At 47.7% G+C, this 17,778-nt stretch overlaps 1 pseudogene; it reads left to right on the top strand.

Moving 5' to 3' along the window:
• The first annotated feature begins 16,786 nt into the window (after positions 1-16,786).
• LOC127774869 (uncharacterized) lies at positions 16,787-17,553 on the top strand (annotated as a pseudogene).
• Positions 17,554-17,778: the final 225 nt, after the last annotated feature.

The raw sequence follows: 17,778 nt of genomic DNA, 5'->3' as shown, positions 1-17,778 counted from the left end.
GACGGTTCACGAGAACGGACGGCCGAGATCGATTCATCCAAAACGAACGGCCGAGATCGACCGGTCCACGGCCGGACCACGGCGGACGGCATCGATGACGTCGGCGATGACGTCACCACCGGCGGCGACCGAACCGCGCGAGCTCGCCGGCGAACGACGGCGTGGCGGCGCGAACGGAGAGCACCTACGGGTAGCGGTCGGCACGGCGAACTCACCGGCGACCAAAGCGACGGCGGACGATGACCGGACGACGTCGGCGACGAGGAAGAAGCGGCGGAAACCTTCGGCTTGACGACGGCGACGGAGTTCCGGCGGTCGACAGCGACGACGAAGGGGCGGACGAGGACGGCGACGCGACGGCGACCACGACGGCGGCCTTCCCGAGCGACGGCGACGACTGGAGCGACGGCGGCGCACGGCTGGAGCGGCGGCGACGACGGCGGCGCGAGGACTCACGGCGCTAGGGCTCTACGGACGACGAGAGGCGAAGGCGAGGGTGGCGACGGGTAGCGGAGACACCGGGGATCCTTTTAAAGGGGCAAGAACACGGCGGCGAAGGCCCACGGCGACCGGCGACGCGAAGGAAAGTCTAGGGTTCGGAGGAGAGAGACCGATCCGATTCGAGATCGAATCCTCCGCTTTCCAAACGATTTTAGCCGAAGTTCCAAAAGGGAAAAGGTAGAGGAGATCGAGAAGATCATTTCCCCTCTATTGATTTCACCGGAAACGGAAAGGATCGGCCGGATTTGGAAAGAGACGGCGGCGGCGCGGCGCTAGGGTTTCGGGCGGCGGCGGCGCGAGGAAGACGACGACCCTGACAGGCGGGCCCCACCTGTCAGCGGGTGGACGCGCGCGAACGGCGGCTGCGGACTGGGCCGACTTGGGCCGAGGAGGAGAGAGAGAAGGTTTTGGGCCGACTTTCGGCCCAAAGCCAAAAGAGACTTTTAAAAACCTTTTTCCATTTAAATTATTCATGAAATGCAATTCCATTTATTAAAAATACTTCCTTAGCTCAAATAAATCCTAGAAAAATCTAGGAATTATAGAATTAAGCAAAGTATTTAATAAAATTTTATCTAGCCCCATTTTATATTGGAATTTATTATTTAAAAAAAAATCTTCTCTTCTAGGCTTTTAAAATCAATTCTAATAATTCCAATTAAACAACAATCTATATATTTGAAATTTTTAGGGTGTGACAGGGAGGAAGCCGCCTAGGAATCACCTTTGCGCCGGAGGAATCGCTGGAGAAGAGAGAGAAAAGGTTTCGCTTGAGCGGTGAAAACGGAAGTCACGGCGTGAGATTTCTCGGGGGTAACGGTTAGTATTTAAAGCGCTGGAATAACGGTCAAAAGCGGCGGAGTGCGAAACTCGCTCGGAGTCAGCATACGGCAAATCCGGAACATTATCGAATATCCCGGACTTGGGGGGCATGTGTTAACAACCAAATTTGGTAACATCTGTGTCAGGAAAGAGGATTTGATCAAAGCGGAGTCGGAGGCGGAGATCGAGTTCGGAAGCAGAGTAGGAATCGGCTGGAATCCAGATCGGCTACGGTTAGGATCGGCTGGATCTGAGTCGGGCTAAATAAGCCGATATAGCCGATTCCGACAATACAACTTGTACGCGACATCGGGTTCAAGTTAATGTATTTCAAGATGATTTCCACGCACGGATAGAGTCCTGGGAAGGCAATTGTATCTATTAATTAGGATATCTTATGTAAATTCCTTATAGATAAATGTGGGCAAAAGTCTGCCGCAAAGACTTATAGTATCTTAGAGTTTGTTAGAGATAATGGTCGTGTCCCGTATGGGCATATCTTGTAATTCTCGGGTATAAATAGACCCCGAGCCCTATGTAATTTTAGAACACACACGTTCAATACAATCTCGGCGCATCGCCACCCTTTTTGCTTTAGTTTTATTTCGACGAATTCTTGCTTTCGGGTTGAGCTGCATCGATTTCGATCTTCAACAAGAGGTAAAATTTGTTATGATGGATTACGTTCTTAGGATTAGTGCTTCCATCTTCATGACACTCTAATCTTGTTTATATAATTCGTCGAGTTATCATATATCTTACATAATTTCTAGCAATATTGCCACCTAATCTACTATCGGCCAATATCTGTATGCAGAAAGCAGCCGATTAGGTTAGATCTCGACGTTGATCTAGATTATATAAGATATCTACCATTCTATGAAACTTCTAGCGCCTTGATTGTCTAGATATCGCTCTTCTTTTCATATTTAATACTGCATCAGTTGAGTTTAATCTATTAAGTCGTGCTTAGAATATTGATCTCTAGCCTGCCTTCAAGTTGCTGATTAGAATAGCATTGGAGTTTCAGCCGATCGTATCTGATTTAACTATATTTATTTTATATGCTTTACTGATATGTTAAATCTGCCATTTATATCAAGATATTGTTGTATCTAAGTATGTTAGGCTTTTGTTTGATATATTATACTTGCTTTAATATCCTGATATAAAGTAGTATCGGAGTATTAGCTGATACACGCTAGATCTATCTGATCGGCTACGCTATAAACATATATAATCTTGTTATTGATATATATTTCGATCTAAGTGATTTATACTGTCTCGGCATGGTGACCGATCTATCCCAATCACTTAATTTAAGTATATATCGATATAAGGAGTATATATCGTTAATATCTACAGCCGATCGAGTAGATTTAGTTCTTCTTTACTTATTCATGACTGCCGATCGATACACGGATGACATCGGCCCAAAGATAAATGATTTGTCATCGGCATCTAGCCGATCGGCTATCATTTATAGATTTAACCACGGTTTCTTTGCTTCTATTTCTTGTTGATTACATGATCAAATCAACTGGCACGCTAATACATCCGAAGGCGAGCTTTGGACCTGCACTGGAGTTAAGCAGATCTCCCAGGCCACGTGTTTTCTGTCAACAGAAAGGTCAAAAGGTGATCGATAAAAGAGATCAGCAAAGATGTTTTCTAGCAGGAACAAAAGTAGGCTGAATGGTGATTGATAAAGGATAACCAAAAACATGCTCTACATCACACAAGGAAGACTCCTGACAGTAATCGCCCTGCAACAGTCACCTTGTCATTGAGAAAAAAATGTGAGTAAGCAAGATGACCTAGGTAAAAGTGTTTCTATGAAGGCAAGGAGTGAAATCTTCAACTCGGTATCAAATGCTACACGGAGTGAAAAGTGCAGGCACCGGTTACCACGTAATACCATGTCTTGAGAGATGATCCAATGGGAAGGAACTCATCAAGGTCGAAGGTGTAAAGGAATACGTTGAATGCTAAATGATGACAACATGAAGAGAATAGTGGGAAGTAAACTGAATGTAAAGAAAGTGAATCCGAATTGTCTGATCGTGGGAGCTATTCCCAGTTATGAACCAAGTGATATGTTCAAAGATAGTCTACAGAGGTCAGATTAAAATCACATCTAACAACGAAGCTTCAGATTTGGCAGGATAACGATCAGACAATAACAAGTCCAGCAGTAAAGCCATTTGGGAAGACGTCAAAGCATGTCAAGTGGGATAAGTTGGTTCTGTTGAGAAACATAATTCAAAGGCAAAGTTATCGACCCTTGCATCGAATAGCAGAAGTAGCTAGCACCCAGAGTCCAGGAAAGCTAATATGAGGCTGTTGGTGGCAAGTTAGAAGTAAATGACAAGCATGGTATTCTCATGATGACAAGCATGGTATTCTAATAATGACAAGCTGATATCGACGCATAACATGAAGTGGGTAACTTGCATGAGATTGACACCTAGGGTATGAACTATGAGAAGTTCTGGAACTGAAGCCCCATCTTCAAGTGTCGCAACCCAGTCGAAGTCAGCTAGAGGTGTAACCAGGGACAAGTCAAGTGAAGAGAAGATTCCATCTGCAACAGGAGATCAAGCCAAATAGTTCCGAGTGGGGAAGTTTTGCTGGACAAGTTTGTTATACAAGACGCAACGGAAGAAGTCAGGCAAGAAGAGAAGACCGCCCAACCTATCTTCTTGCTAGCCTCCTCGAATCTCGGGGACGAGATTCCTATAAGGGGGGTGGATTTGTCACGTCCTAATAAATTCATCCCGAAATAAAAACCATTCTCTAAAAGGAATAATAGAATTAATTAAAATGCGAAAAGAAATTGGCAAACACTAAAATACGTACAAGAAAAATTCGAATGTGGCCCGGAGAATTTTTGTTAAATTCTCCTTGGTCTAAAAAGAGCTCTCAAATTTTAATTGAATTTTCAGAACACCGGAAATAATTATTAAGCAACAACAACAATTAACAAAGTTTATTAAAAAGAAAAACTAAAAATAATCCTCCTTCCTCCTTTCGGCCAAGTCTGACACAAAGTCTCTCCTCCGTCCCTCTCTTTTCCTTCCTTCCCTCCTTCCCGGCCGGCCCACTCCATCCTCTCCTCCTCCCGCCTGGGCCTGCCCTGGCCCAAGCTTAGCAGCTACCTCCCTCCAGTGCCCCTCACGCGCGCCGCATGCGCGCTAACCGCGCGCCTGACCGGTGGGTCCCACCCACCCGGTCGTCTCCTTCCTCTCGCACGGCCTCCTCTCTCACCCGTGAACCCTAGCGCCGATTCCTCCTCCAAGTCCACCCCATTCAAGCCGGCTCTTTCCAAATTAATTGGGGGGTTTTAATCCCCATTGGTTCCTCTTTGATTTCCCCCGTTTTCCCCCTTGATTTGTGCCCCCAATCGCCGGGAACGGACGCGCCAACCCTGGCCGCTTTCCATGGCTGTCGGCCGCCATTCCCGCCTCCGTTCCGACCTCCCCCGTGGCCGTCTCCCTCCCCTCACCTATAAAATGGAACCCTCTCGGTCCGTTCTTCAGTTTTAGCCCCCTCCCGCGCTCTCCCGTGGCCGCCCCGCCTCTCCCCGCCTTCTCCTTCTCTCTCTCCGGTGCCGGCCGACCTCCAGCCGCACCTCCCGCCACGACCGTGCGCCGTCCGGTTGCGCCGTCGCCATCCTCGGCCTCGCAGGTGCATCCTCTTCCCCAGCGTTGCCTCCGTTTCGCAGGGAAACCATGGGAGACGCGTCCTCGCCGGTAAACAGTGGCGTTGCCACCACTGCACCACCTCCGGCAGCCCCTTCCGCTGTGCCCGAGCACCGACCGACGTCGCCGTCTCCTCCGTCGACGTCGCAGCATCGTCCTCTCCTCCGGCTGCTCCTCTGTTTCGCCCGGAAAACTGCTGCAAGTCGCCGCCAACCCCTCCACCCTCGTCGCCGTAGTCCCTTCGGCCGCCCCTTCCTCCTCGCCCATGTGACGGTCGGACGCACCTCCACCACCTTCGGCATCACAGCGGCAAGGTCATCCTTGGCCTCGCCTCCCCTCCATCCGAACCCCGCCGGTCTTTGTCGTCGTCCTCTCGTCGTTCCCGGTTGCGCTCGTCGTCGGCCCTCCCTTCGTCAAGCCGTGCTCGTTCGTCGTCCGCGTCCGTCAAGTGAGCCGCTGCAGCCCCGTCGTCGTCTTCGTCCTCGGCTCCGCGTCGTCAAGCCTTGTGCCGGCCTCGTCTCGTCTTCGTCCAAGGATCGCCGCCGAAGTAGTCCCCTCGCCGTTCGTCTCCGCCGTCCCCGAGCCATCTCCACCGCGCCCGCTCGTCGTCGTCGTTTCGTGCCTCGTTGCATGGTGGTAAGGATCCGTCCTCTCGCTGCCCCCATCCTCGTCCTTTCGGTGTTGCCCGTGCTCGTTGTGCAGTTGTCGACCCCTGTACCCGTGTACCGGTGTCGGTAGTCGTTCGTGTGTGCGTGTGGTGACCTTGTTAGTGTGCCCGCCCGGTAGCCGCGTGGCTTCCACGTGTGCAGCCCCCGTGGCGTTTAGTGGAGTCCGTTTGTCAGCCACTCGTCTCGGTTGACACACGGGGTCTACTTCCGTTGACCCATGGACCGTCTCTGTGCGCTCGGTCTACCGTGGTCCCTTAGGTTGACATGTGGGGTCCGCATGTCAACAGCGCAGCCTTCCTGTCTTTTCCAGGCTAGCGCTTACACATGTTTTATAGTTGCAAAACCTAATTATAATAATTCGAAAATCTCCATGTAACAGCATTAAACTTCGGATGATCATATCTTGATCATACGAACCCCGAATCGACCCGTTCAAGTCTCCTAATATTTATTATAACCTAAAGAACCTTGTGCTTTTCTTTTTATGTATTGTTATTGCTTCCTTATAGGCTTGTAGCTTTGCTTGTGTGCTTCGCATAGCTTCTGTTGTTCTGGAGGTTCCTAAAGCGTGGTTCGCAGTCGTCGCCGAAGGTTCGGAAGGCCGTTCTCTCTGAGCAAGGCAAGTCGCATCATCCTTGAGAATATTGGATCCCAGTTTATAAAATTATTCTAATTTGAATTATTGCATTACTGCTTTATTTAAATTCCCGCGTTATCACTGTTTATTTAGCATTACCTATTAATCCTTGTTATAGCCTTATCACCTTGCTTACCCTAGGCAAATAAAACCCCAACTAGTGGGTACTCTATTCATGGTTCCACTAGTATGAATTTAGGTAGATGCTTCACTGATTAATTAGGCAACATTAGGTGGTTTTATAACTTTAGACTTTGGGAATTCTCATATCACTTGGACACTATGGAATGGTTGGCTTATGGTGGAATTGGACATACACCTCTCTTCCTCTTTCAAAACCCCTAAAACCTGTTTTCCGATGGGGTTTGGGTGCATGCCAGTTGTGGGAGGTAGCACCCCGGCCAATATAAGGATTAAGCTCGGGCCTCTGTTGCAAAGCACTACCGTACTAACCACATGTCTAATGGGTAAGGCTTAACTCGGTGCTCAGTCTAGTCCTGAACAAAAGGACACGTATAGAGATGGATGAAGTCGTTGCGACGATGGATATCTATGAGGCAAATGAAGGCTACGCGAGCTGCGGCTCGGTAATCGATATGTCTAGGCAAATGAAGGCTACACGGGCCGGTGTCCATTAGTCGAGATGCCATGGCACTAGACTAGTACGCGGGTGGTCTCACCCCTATGTGTGTGGGGCACCCGGTCTAGATCCTGTTGCTAAGGGCTCAATCCTGGCCTGCCTGTCCGGGATACCGGCCGTAGGCAGGGTTGGGTCGGTACTTTTGTTCACGGCTAGGATGGGTAAAGGGTTATGTCACGTTTTTTATGATGGGTTCCAATTGCAATGGAATGCAGAGTAAAGGCGTGTCTTATGGGTAAAGATGTACAACTCTGATTAGAGTATAATCTATTCGAATAGCCGTGCCCTCGGATATGGGCAAGCCTAGCAATGTACCCAAGTTAGTGGTTTAATTCTTAAAATTTGCTTAACAACTAAAATATGGAATGGTAGGCCTGGGTTGGCTTGGGACGAGCTGGGACCCAGATCGGGTTTCCAGTTCGGTCCGAATCATCGTAGGCCTTGGGTTAAGGCATGTTCGTGAGGGTTCAAGGCCTTGATTAATAATATTGTATAGCTCTAGGATCGTGTTTACAAAATAGCTTTGAGCAACTAAGTGTCTTTTAAATGCTCTTTACTGCAAAACCTAACCCTATTATTATTACTCCTTGTACCCCCTTGCATTAAGCATGCATCTCCTGGTGTGACTTGCTGAGTACTGTGGTTGTACTCATTCTTGCTCTATCTTTCCCCCCTTCAGTAAGAGAAGCTTTGGAGAAGAAGTCCTAGGTGGAGTCCTGGCTTATACCCCAGTTGAGCGCCTGTGAAGATGGAGCCGTAGGCCCGCTAGTCCGCTGCTGTTTATTTTTTATTGTTAGGCCTTAAGTGCCTTTGTAATAATGTAAATATTATCGATATAATAAAGATGTGTCTTTTGTATCATGTTTGTGTGGTGTACCCCAGCTTTTCTTGGGACGGAGATTAATATACTAGCGTTCGGGAAAAGGCAATTTTTCTCGGCGTGACAGGGATGGCCTATGAGTATGTCGAAATCAGAGATGTCGAACACATGAAAATCTAGGATGACCTCAATGCTGTTGTGCCGTATGGGCACTCCAGAGATAATCCCTAAACCTTCAGTAGTAGAGTTTGTGGAAATTCGGAAGGTTTTGACGGTTGGTTCCAACGGTCTGTCCCCTAAGCAATCGAATGCAAAGGTATGGACATAATATTGGCACCAACAGAGGGATTATAGAGAGCACGGACCAATTTTCCTCCAATGAAACATATAACGGTTGAGGAGGGGCATCAGATCTGAATTGCTTCAGATGAGAGCTCTCCTTCCTTCAACCATTCGTTACTCATGATGGTGGTCAACTTCTTCACCGTCTCTTTAAGCATAGCTTTATCGAGAGGATCGTTAGAATTGACCTTGGTCGGTGGTCTCTTGTCGCAGGAATAATTCGAGGTGTTCGCATAATCTTCAAAAAGATCCTCCTCGAATTGGAATGGAATTTCCAGAGGATAAATTTCTTTTTCCTCCGGCTCCTGCGACTGGGATGAGGATTCGGTAGTTGAGTCGGGTTCCGACTCCACATGTAGAGATTCCTCATGGATAATCTCGACCTCCGAGACGGCTTCGCTTCGGCCGAAAGAATCGTTCTCTAAGATCAGATCTAAGAGTTCTCTTCCTTCGGCAGTTGTCTTGTGTGCGAACGATCCTCCGGTGGAAATATCGAGATTTTCGGCAGACTCCTTGCCTAACCCATACCGAAAATGTTGTAACAACACATGGTTGGGTAAAGGCAAGTCTAGGCTAGACTAAGTTAACAGTGAGAACCTGGCCCAGGCTGCACCGAGAGATTCCTTCTCGTTCTGTCGGAAAGAGAGGATGTCTAATCGAAGATTGAATACACGGGTTAATGGAAAGAAAGAAAGGCAAAAATTGTACTTAAGCTCCTCCCATTCACCGTGGAATTTCTTGACAGAAAAAGTGTACCATTACTTCGCTTCTTCTCTAAGAGAAAAAGGAAACAACTTCCACTTTAGAGTTTCATGTGTCATGCCTACAATGGATAGGCACGAACACACTAGCTCAATGTCCCGAAGATGGAGGTATGGGTTTTCACCGGTACAACCAGAGAAGGTTTTCTCTCGAACCATGGCTATAAAGCCAGGACTGATTTCGTAGCCATCTGAAAGGATTGGTTTTGAAGAACAGGACGGCTCACAAAGATCAACCCGAGGAGCAGAAAGGTTTTGAATCGTGGGTTGCTCCATCAAGGAAAGGAAATCCGCAAGCGCATGGAATACCACTGTAGCACTTCACCTTCGGGTGACCCCAAAAGGATATCTAACTCAGGGAATGTGTGCAATCTATCTAAGGCTAAGACGATCCAAGGACAACAACTATAGGTAGGCAGGCTAGAGAGGACTTTCTATGTGTTTTAATTATCTTCGCTAAATAAGGTAATTCCCTATCTGTTGCTTCGGGCACCGACCCCTACTGGTCTGCTAGCGTGGTTCCCGCTATAGCTCTATGATGTATCCGAACGTGGAGGATTACTGCGACGGAATTCAGGGTTGTCACCACCTGCCGCCTACCTCTGACAAATCCGTGGGATACACAACAAACAAAGGTAATCTCTAACCTAGACACCACGCCTAAGTTATTAATTACTAGTCTAATACTTGCGCAGGAACTTCCTTCTCTATCCGGAGTCCTAGTACTAGAGCACTTAGTATAAATACTAAACAATGAACCCGCAAAGATGGAAATCTATCTTACTTAGACAAAGTAATTAAATAACATAAGAAAGGAACACGAATGCTTACTTTATAGAAGAAGTTCTCCGAACCCGGAGCAGAGTGTACCGACAGCTCTGGTACTCCTCCAAAATTCCTCCTAGGAAGCTACACTCGTCGAGGTAGAAGTCGAATAAGCGCCAAACTTCTGGGCACTCCTCCAGAGCTTTCCCTCACTCTATACCTTATTCTAATGTACAAAACATACAATAGAGCCTCTTGTAATTCAGCTCATAGTTGTGTGTTGTGAATGAATGAGAGGAGCTCTATTTATAGCCTCCATATGACGGTTACAGGTATGGGAAATGACCAAACTACCCCGCAACCGTTATTGGGATGAAATCAGGACCGTCCATGTGAAAGATGGCAATGAACGGCCACCAGAGTGGTTCGGCCGAACCCGGGACGGCTCCGTTCGGCCCGTTTTTCGTCGTGGACACTAATTTTGAGGCCCTCAACCCATTGGCATGATAGTTGGGCCCATTTGGAGTTGTTTAATTGACTTATGGGACCTCCAATCCGTGTAAATGTGTCCTGCATGCATGGAGGTGCAGTTTGTCGCTTGACGGATGTGCACGGAGGTGCAGTTTGTCACCTTGATGAAGTCATCGACAAACTTTTGAAGGCTTTGGAAGAGATAGAGAAAGAGAAGAAGAGGGTGGCCAAGGCGTACAAGAAAAGGGTGAAAGCAAAGTTGTTTCAAGTTGGAGACTTGGTTTGGAAGACGATTTTGCCTTTGGGTACTCGATCCAGGGAGTTCGGTAAGTGGTCTCCTAGTTGGGAAGGTCCTTATCGAGTATGCGGCATTGTTCGAGGGAACGCATATTTTTTGGAGACACTTCAAGGGGAGCGTTTTCAGCGAGCAATCAATTGGAAATACTTGAAGAAATACTTCCCGAGCATTTGGCAAGACACTTAGGAGGTACTATGGCCGGTAATTGGATTATCGCCCTAAGACCAAAAAACATGTTCTGTGCTTTTAGATTCACGTTGTTCACCAAAAAGGCAAGGGGGCATGTGTTTACACCCAAATTTGGCACCTAGGATTAAAATAGGAAAAGACTGCCAAGATTTGGATGTCTACCGGTTTCCTCCGAGTGGGCCGGTCTGACCACCGTGTGTTGGGCGGTCAAACCGCCGGTTGAGGGCCGGTCAGACCGACGGTGTGTGGCCGGTCTGACCAACGGTGCGTGGCTGGTCTGACCGGTAGGGTCTGAGTCCGATTGCGTTTCGTCGGGTTTCGAGGTTTCCTTGCCTGGGAAGGCATGTTTCGGGTTTCCTTTGGTTTCTATCCCGAGTTGGACGTGGAAGAGAGCCTGTAGAAGGCAAGACCAACCCCTATATAAGGGACATGGCCGGTTCCACTGTAAAAAATCAATCTACAATTAATTAATCGAATCGTTTTTCATATTGCTTTTAGTTTTCTCTTAGTTTGTCCATCTTTGTCGATTTGCACCATAAATCGTCCACCGCCGCTGCGAGAGTGCAACACCTCTTTGTAGGTTTGTCCTGAAAACCTTCCGTTTTGCCCACGAGACGGGTACTTATCTAGAAATCGGCTTCGCTAGCCGGTTTAGTTATCAAAACCCATCTTGGTCTAGTTTCTTCTAGATTGAGGTCGTTGGCAAATCTAGGATCACCGCAAGGCGTTAGGTGCTGCGATCGTGGTTGTCAACTTGTCACAAAAAGTTGCCAACACTATGTTGATGACACTGTCGTGAAAATTCGCAAGGCATTCGACCATGTGTCAGACTTGCAAGAGACTCTCGACAACCTCCGCGCGGCCAGCATGAAGTTAAACGCAGAGAAGTGTGTGTTCGGTGTTCGCGCAGGTAAGTTATTGGGATTCCTTGTGTCCGAAACGGGGATCGAAGCGAACCCCGAAAAAATCGATGACATTCAGCAAATGAAGCCACCATCGAACGTACGACAAGTAGAAAAGCTCACGGGGCAAATTGCGGCACTCAATCGATTCTTATCAAAGGTAGATGAAAGGGGTTTGCCATTCTTCAAGACCCTTCAAGGGGCAGGAAAGTTCAGCTGGACGCCTGAGTGCCAATCAGCTTTCGACAAGCTTAAGCGATATCTGCAAAGCCCACTAGCCTTGGTCAGCCCAACAAGGGGAAGCAAACTGTGGCTTTATCTAGCAGCTTCGCCCGTCGCAGTTGGCGCTGCTCTAGTGCAAGAGACCGAAGCTGGCCAGAAAACAGTGTACTTCGTGTCCAAAGCTCTCCAAGGGGCGAAAGTCAGATACATTGCGATCGAAAAGCTTGCTTACACTCTAGTAATAGCTTCAAGAAGCTCAAACACTACTTCCAAGCCCACAAAAGCGTAGTACCCTCGTAGTACCCTTTGGGCGAAATGCTTCGAGGAAAAGAAATCACAAGGCGGCTAAGCAAATGGGCTGCCGAACTATAACCTTTCGACCTACACTTTGTCGTTCGCACCGCAATCAAGTCCCAAATCCTCGCTGATTGCGTGGCCGAATGGACACCAGCGTCCGCCCCAGAGCCCGAACCAGTCGAACAACCATGGGTCATGCATTCCGACGGGTCGTGGTCTCACAAGGGGGCGGGTGTTGCCATGATCCTAACCTCGCCAGGAGGAGTGCCAATACATTACGCTGCAAGATTGCAGTTTAGTACAACCAACAACACGGCCAAATACAAAGCAGTATTAATGGGCCTGAGAAAGGCGAAAGCACTAGGCGTTCGGCGTCTGATAATCTGAACGGACTCAAAGCTTGTCGCCAGCCAGGTTGACAAATCCTTCGAGGCGAAGGAAGAGGGGATAAGGAAATATCTAGAAGTTGTTCGGTCTATGGAGAAAAGCTTCGCCGGCATAACGGTCGAACACCTACCCCGAGGCCAGAACAAAGAAGCCGATGCGTTGGCAAAGTCAGCCGCTTGTGGGGGGCCGCATTCGCCAGGGGTCTTCTTTGAAGTCCTGTATACACCAAGTGTGTCAATAGATAGCCTAGAGATCATGGCAATCGACCAAGTCAAATTGGGCGAAGACCCGGACGACTAGCGAACGCCATTCGTCAAGCATCTTAAGGGGGGATGGCTGCCAGACAACGAAGCAAAGGCGAAACAATTACAGCTCAGAGCTGCAAGGTACAAGTTAGTCTCCGGACAATTGTACCGAATGGAGGTACTGCAGCCCATGCTTCGTTGTGTCTCTTTCTCCGAAGGTAAGGAAATGGTAAAGGAAATACACCAGGAGATGTATGGAGCACACCAGGCGGCAAGGACCATCGCATCAAAAGTTTTTTGCCAAGGCATATACTGGCCAACCATACTTAAAGTATGCGTTGAGCAGATTAAGAAGTGCGAAAGCTGTCAGCGGCACGGCCGAAACCAAACAGCACCACAGTATGAGCTACAACCAATCGCACCAATCTGGCCATTCGCAAGATGGGGTTTAGACATCATCGGCCCATTCCCGGTGGCGCGAAATGGTTACAGGTTCGCCATCGTAGCCATCGAATACTTCTCTCGCTGGATCGAGGCCAAACCCCTCGGCAATAACCGTAGCTGCGGTTCATAGTTCGTACGGAAGAACATCATTTGCTGGTTCAGGGTGCCAAAAGAGTTCATCACTGACAATGGCAAGTAGTTCGATTCCGAGAAATTTAGAGAAATGTGCGAACGGTTAAACCTGGAGATCAGGTTCGCATCGGTGGCGCACCCACAATCAAACGGGGCGGCCGAACGCGCAAATGGTAAAATTCTCGAGGCTCTTAAAAAGAGACTTGAGGGGGTGGTGAAGGGGAAATGGCCAGACGAAATGTTGTCTGTTCTCTGGGCCCTTCGGACCACCCCCACAAGGCCAGCCAAGTTCAGCCCTTTCATGCTTCTCTATGGTGACGAAGCAATGATGCCAGCCGAACTAGGGGCTAATTCGCCAAGGGTGATGTTCTCTGGAGGCAAAGATGGGCGCGAAGTGTCGCTCGAACTCCTGGAAGGGGTAAGAGTCGAAGCGCTAGAACATATGCGCAAATATGCAGCAATCACTTTGGCAACCTACAACAGAAAGGTTTGACCGACAGAGCTTTTGCCTGGTCACCTTGTGCTAAGGAAGAAGGCGAAACCTATGGCGGTCAGAAAACTAGAATCCAAATGGGAAGGACCAAATCTGATCAAGCATAGTTCTCGAGCGGGCTCTTTTCGGCTGGCGACCTTGGACGGTGAAGAGTTCGACCACTCCTGGAACGCTGCCTCTCTTAAGCGTTTCTATGTGTAAAATGGGTGGCGCTTGATTCGCCAATTGTAAAAATGTACATATTATGTAAGCCGTTCGGGACAAAAACAACAAAAAAAGGGGGAAATTGAAAAAGAAAAAAAAATACTGGACGTAGGGCTATTATCCACCTCGGAGGCCCGAACCTGTATAAAAATGCCTGTTTCCTTTCGCCTTATTTATTATTTCTGTGGATGATGTTCTCGTGGAAAAACCCCAAGGCAAACGCTTGATCAGTGAAAATGCCAGGGGGACGAAACGAATCGGTCAAAGCATAGCTCACCGAACGTTGAAACCGTGACAGCTCGATTTTGACAAAAAATAACCAAGCTCCGTTGAATTCAGCTTACGCACAGACTTAAACGCTTCTAGTTGTGTTTGCCACGAGCCAAAAACGGAAGAGGAGAGCTGAGAAATAAACGTTCTTTTCTGCTAAACCACGCAGAGGGGCCGACACGTTTCCACCTAACGGAAGCACGAAAGTGACTATGCGAACATTAGCACAAAGAAATGTTAAAACATACATAAACCTCAATGGGCGAAAACACATATTCTCATATTAATAAACACAACATTCACAAAAAAATTACATCTTCGCCTGCGCACTCGTGTCCGTCTATGCTACAAGCCAGCGAACAAGATTCGTCGTCACTACTAATATTGTACACAACCCTTAAAGGGGATGGAGGCCAAGCACAAACTTAACTATAACGGTGATGGGCGATCGCCTCTTGGCGACTCGACCTTTTAAAATTTTGCCAAAAGTTAGTGCTATCTTTGCGACGTGCGACATGGTAGCGGTCATAATCTTCCAAGGTTCGACCCGGATGTGCACGCATCTACCCTGCTACCTTTATAACCTTGTAGCATCTTGCGGTAAATGGGCCGAAACGGACACTTAATCTTCGGCGGGTCCTTCACCGCCACGAACTTCTCGTTTTTATTTCGCCAATTCCCAAAGAGGGGCTGAACGCACGACTTTCGGCTAAAACCCTGCCAACAAGGCATAAAGTATAGCAAAAAAATGAAGACGCTAACGAAATCGATTACCCATCACAGTGAAAGCGCATAATTGGCGAAATAGTAACTTTTCATTAATAAATATAAGGCCAGAACGGCTACATGATGGTGACGGCCATTAGCTGAACATGCAAATATTTACATATAAACAAGCTACGACTCTAAGTCCAGAAAGCGAAAAACGCGAGGGCGAAGGGCCTCACACCTCAGGGTGGTCTTGGCTTTCGTTGCCTTTGCCCTCCTGCTCAGCCGCTATCTCCGACGGCCCTAGCTCTTCAGAAGTGTTGGTGGCAGCAACGCCTTCGGCTTTCTCCATCTTCTCCAGTTGCTCACGAAGCCGGGTCTTCACGCCAGACCTCCCACCACTCTCCTAGAAGCCCTTTAGGAAGGCCTTTGGAGCCGCCGAAGCAGACTGGGAGCTTTCGGGTCAGTCCTTCTTCACGGTTCGAGGAAAATCCTCGACATGGTCACAACCATGTTCGTGCAGCAAGCTGAGCACGAACCCCACGGCAACTCGCGCACAACAGTCGCCGTACGCGCCAGCCACTTCGACGACTGAGCCGGCCGCATCTTGCGTCCACTCAGTAAAGTCAAAAGCGGACCTGTCATCGCCCGGAGCGCCCTCCGCACGCGCTGCAAGGTCAGTGAGGGCCAGCCGAAGGGTGTAGCAAGCATGTCTGGCGGACTCCGTCGCTGGCGCCAAAGCTTCAGCAGCGGCTTCCACCGAGCCAAGCCGGGCTTCAAGGGATTTGATCTTTTCTTCGGTCGCCGCAAGCTGCCCTTCCTATTCAGCATCCCTCTGATTCGCCTTCTCCAAGTTGGCGCGGAGAGATTTATTTTCTCCCACCAGGGATTTATTCTCCGCGTTCGCCTTCTTTAGGGCATCCGAGCTGTCACTATCAGCTGCCTACCTCTACTGTCCCGCAGCATATATGCCCAAATAATGGTACTTAAAAATCTAATCACCACACTTACATTATTAAATATTACTGTATATCCTCTAGAATAACATAGAGCAATTATTCACATGAACATTAAACCCACAACATTGCACCTCTCTGGTAAGCTAGTCACACAACTATATCGAGACAAATATAAAATAAAGCCGGTACTCTGATGAAGTAAAGTACCGAAGATATATAAAGAAGAATATTCTATTAATTCGATAAGTCTTACAAAAGAAGGGAGAAAAGCTGCTAGATACCCGAAATATCCTGAAGATTCGAGGACTAAGAAAACTATTCTATTCTACTCCACTAGCACTAGAGTACTAAACTAAACTTGAGAGAGAGATCAAGTGCTTCTTTCTTGAGTGTGGGAAAGAGTGGAGAAGGTGACCCCTTTATATAGCCTTGTAATGATGGTTATGATAGTTGGAAAGGTCGAAAACACCCTCCAACTGTCATTGGGAGTGAATCCTGGACGTCCACGCCAAACCACAGGATGAACAGCCATAATGGGGGTTCGGCCAAACCCTCGCCTAGCCCAAACAGCCCAATTTTGGCAGGCGTCCTCTCCGATGGTTCCTCAGTCCAGTGGTAAGGTGTTTTGGGACCTTTGAGTTCATTTCTTTGGATTTGTAGGCCCATTCACCCATAAGTCTACCACTTGACGGACTCCGATTGATTCTTTATGTAGCAATCTCTGAAATCAAATAGAATCCAAGTACAAGTGGAAATAGATTATTCTAAAACAAATATGCATTGCAAGTATAGCTAGTTCTTCTTTATTTTAGTTACATTGACCATCAAAATTGGTCTATAATGACCGTCAACAACAACTAGAGGATATCCTAGTGGTAGTCGACTGCGTGTCCAAATGGATAGAAGCAATGCCGTGTAGGGCTGCAGATGCCAAACATGCTAAGAAGATGTTCTCGGAAATCATCTTCCCCCGCTTTGGTACCCCAAGAATGGTCATAAGTGATGGGGGATCACACTTCATCGATAAAACCTTCCAAGAGCCAAACAGAACGTTGCCACACCCTACCATCCTGAAACAAGTGGACAAGCAGAAACATTGAACAAACAGATCAAGAACATTTTGTAAAACACGATCCACAAAATGGGAACATGATGGAAGGACAAGTTACTCGACGCTCTATGGGCATACCGAACAGCCCATAAGACACCAATTGGAATGTCCCTGTATTAGATAGTCTACGGGAAGTCATGCTGACTCCCTATAGAACTTGAACACCAGACATACTGGGCAATCCAGAACTGGAATATGGATTTTGAGGGAGCCGAAGAGTGGAGAAAGATACAGATATTAGAGTTGGAAGAATGGAGGGATAAAGCGTATCACAACTCCAAGATTTACAAGGAGAGAACAAAACACTGGCACGATAAGCGGATCAAGATCAAGAAATTCAAGACAGGAGATAAGGTACTGATGTTTAATTCCAGAGTTAAGCTATTCGGGCATGGGAAGTTACGAAGCAAATGGGAAGGGCCATTCGACATTATCAACACCTCGTCACACGGAGCAATCACACTTCGTAACGACTCAGGTAACATCTTCAAGGTAAACGGCCAACTTTTAAAGATTTTCCTTGAGCCGAATGGAAATTTAGATGAAGAAAGTGGATGTGATTGAACTAATTGATTTTGAACCATAATGATCTCATCTAAAAGTTGCTTAATTCTATAAAATTGTGATTTTTCCTATTTGAATTAGCTTAAGTTAGACATGTGAAAAATTTGGAGGCCGACCGAGCCCACCAGTGGTTCGGCCGAACCACGGCGGCACCCGATCGCCCCCATATTTGAAAGTTATATCTCCCCGCTTAATTGCCCGTTAGAAACTTGGTCGTTCATGCGA

This window comes from Oryza glaberrima, chromosome 1 (assembly GCF_000147395.1).
Source record: "Oryza glaberrima chromosome 1, OglaRS2, whole genome shotgun sequence".
Lineage (NCBI taxonomy): Eukaryota > Viridiplantae > Streptophyta > Magnoliopsida > Poales > Poaceae > Oryza > Oryza glaberrima.
This window is presented reverse-complemented; position numbering and strand designations above follow the sequence as displayed.